Here is a 3,594-nt window from a genome sequence, read left to right on the forward strand (position 1 = left end):
GCAATTTTACGCACTTGTAAGACGGAGACAACAAATATCAGTGTTACGTCCTCTTAAAGCATGATTATTCAGAGGGCACCTGCGGGTTATCAATGTTTAAATAGTCCATACAAAAAATTAATTTGAGTTGATATAATGAAAAAAATGTTGGAAGGAACAAAAAAAATTTATAAACTAAATATTGCAGTAAGTTTTTAATTACTGACCAAACTAGATATTATTAAAATAAACGAATAATTATGATGAGAGGTCTGTCCCCGTTGCTTAAAAATATTAAAAAATGCTCGAGAAAATGTATATCTAAATGAATTTTATTAAGGATCGAAAAAATTAAATTAAATGCTCCTGCTCGAGCTATTGTATATGATGAAAATTTATGGACATAACATAATGTTTAATTTAAGATATTATTGTGTTTCAAGCTGGGGCTGCAGTAAATTTTTAATTATAAAATTAAAAGATTAAATACAATTAATCGCATATGTAACCATCATAGTTTATTAGTTGGAGCAGTTAAATGTTAAATGGATACTTATAGAATTAACTTGAAAATTATTACAAAGAAAATTAATAGAAAATAAGAAAATTTCCCATAGGTATAATCCCGAAAAATCCCCAAAATAAAACGTGCGTTTATGGTGTTTTCTTAAAACACAAATGTTTGCCCGTGGTGGATCCATTTAACGAAAACTAGAACTATCGTGACGGAACGAAATTACGAAGAACATATAAGACAAAAATAATCGTCACAGTGTGGTATAATCTGCTGTGTACTTACATATTATATTAAATAACATTAATCATTATGCAGGTATTTTCTTATTTTATTAGGTAAGTATAAATACCTACTTTCCTACTTATAAAGGCATTGCCTAATCATTGATTTCAAATTTTAAAAATTATTCTACTCTAACAATAAATTAACAGCTGTAAGAGTATTATAATTTAAAGTATTTTTCATAATATCCTAATTTTTGTACATCTATAACAATTGGATTTTTTTAAACTACTTAACGTTTGGCGTCTGGCGGGTATATAAGTTTGTCTGACAATAAATATTTACATTAGGTCTACCACTCTACCGCGTCAAAATAGTAGAAGTTCGAAACTTACGTAATTATTTATTCTTCCGGCGAAATACGTACCCTTCGTGTGTATAATATTGTCTAGTGAGGAGCTGTGAATCTCCGACAAGGAAAATGCAGCGTCTTCATATCTCCGATCCAAAAGTTCAGTCTGGAAGTATTGAGATTAATGACATTTGTAAAAAATAGGCACCTAGCTTAATAACCAGAATGGAACGAAATATGTGAGTACGTATTGGAATTGCTGTTTGTCTCAGACGATTTTCATTTGCCATAGATTATTTATAATTATAATCTTACCGTCCTAACCGATAGATGATGGTTTTTTCACATTCTCTTTAAAAACATTTATTTGTTTCTACTTGATGCAAACTCGGGAAATTGAATTCAAATGAATACTTAATAGATAACGGTTTGTTACTTGGTAACCATTTATTTATTAGGTAGGTACTTAGTTAACAGTGTTGTAAAGTATTTGAGTAAAAGTATTCAAATACACTCGACGACGATCGCAGCGGTACGTTTTCGGTACCTACAAATATATTATTATAATATTATAGCGAAATATTAAAATATAAATACGAAAATTATTATAGGTTTGTCGTACACGAACGGCCGTACGGAGACAACATATTATATGGGTACGAGTGTACGACGTACTACTTTAATTATAAGCTATAAATATGATATTGTATAACATACACATTGTTATTGACTGATTACGACTGATTCTGCTATACAAAAATATTATTACTTATTAGTACTATACCTACCTAATTACTGAGAAAATGGTTGTCAATTTAGACAGAAAAGCATTTTGAACAAATAATGTTCTTAAAATGCAACACTCAAATGTTCGATTAATATAATATATTATGAATAATTCAAAATTAAATTGATTTTTTTGTTTTGTATTTGAAAATTATTTCAAATATTCCTAAAAATACTCAAATACTTTTCTATATATAGTATTTGGGTGGTATTTTAAATACTTTATTTTATAAGTATTTGAGTAATTACTCAAATACTTTTTAAAAGTATTTTTTACAACACTGTTAGTTTATTATGTATTAACAAATTCTAATTAATTCAAAATAATAATGGTAAGCATATTATAGAAAAATGGTAAAGTACCTAAAAAAATTGTTTACAAAGTATGCGCGCAACTGCCTGCCCTGATTCATACACCCGCTAGTAAGTAGGTATTCTGATTTAATTTATACTATTATTATCCTATAATAAAATAAATAAAAATACAAAATCTTTTTAATAGGCAAAGTTGTTAAAACTGGTGTTCAGAGCCCTATTGATAATTTAGACTCTTATTAGAATACCTTAACTGGTGAGGTATATAAATTGCCTTTTTTTTATAGGTATAAAAGTAAAAATCCTTTAACCAAACTCATGTATTCATAGCTTTGACTAGATAAGATAAAATTAAATATACATTTTATATTGATATTCAGTTCCTACAAATTATAGTGTATTTTTCAATTTAGAATTGTACGTAGTACGTTTTAAGTTAGAATAAAAACTAGTGGTAGTTCAATTTCAGTATTTCCCTTTAGTTAAAAAAAAAACAAACACTTTGTTTAAAAACTAGAATATACATAGAAAAAATCTTAAAAATTCTTGCTGCATATAAATGTATAAACTTTAGAAAATATAAAATAAAAAAGAACAATATACCTACCTACCTATTATAAATATCTAAAAATAAAAACCAAAAGCATTTGAACAATGAAATTAAAAACTAAAAATATGTACAGTATAAAATTTAAATAAAAAAAAATGTTTATATAAGTTACTTACATTTTTATGCTATCAACTATCCCAGAGTGACCCCTGAATAATTATTGATTAATGAACCTATTATTGTTAATATTTTTTTTCGGTTTTAAAATTTGATTACACTGCAGTCTCCAGCTTATACTACAATATTTTATTTTATTTGAATTTTTTTCTATACATAATATATAATAACCAATAGGTATTAAATAAGTTCATTAATAAATTAATTTTTTTTTTTCGTACTGATATTGATATTTTTTTAGCAGCAACAGGTTCTCTTCAAATTTTACTCTTTATTTTTTTTAGCTCGAGATCATTTTTTGATTATACAGTAGATACATTTATCATAAATGTATTATCTATCTCAGGGCGACATCTGAATAATGCAAGTAATTTTATTTTTCTTCAACTATTTTTTCCCAATTTAGATATACAGTAAAATAACAACAACAACAAAAATAATTATTTTATTAATTGCTTATGCCTTGTAAGTTGTAATTAATTAAATATGATAACATTTAAATAAAAATTATATCATATAAAATTAAACTCAAAGCATATTATAAATAATTAATATAACATATTTATTACCTATTTATCAATAACAGTGTTTGTCAAGTTCCTTATAAAAAGGATCCTTTGTCGTTCCATTGGAAAATGAACGAGTTCCTTTTTTAGTTCCAAATAAAATAAAAATTCTTATTTAATCATTTATGTT

The sequence above is a fragment of the Acyrthosiphon pisum genome, chromosome A1 (assembly GCF_005508785.2).
Source record: "Acyrthosiphon pisum isolate AL4f chromosome A1, pea_aphid_22Mar2018_4r6ur, whole genome shotgun sequence".
Taxonomy (NCBI): Eukaryota; Metazoa; Arthropoda; class Insecta; order Hemiptera; family Aphididae; genus Acyrthosiphon; species Acyrthosiphon pisum.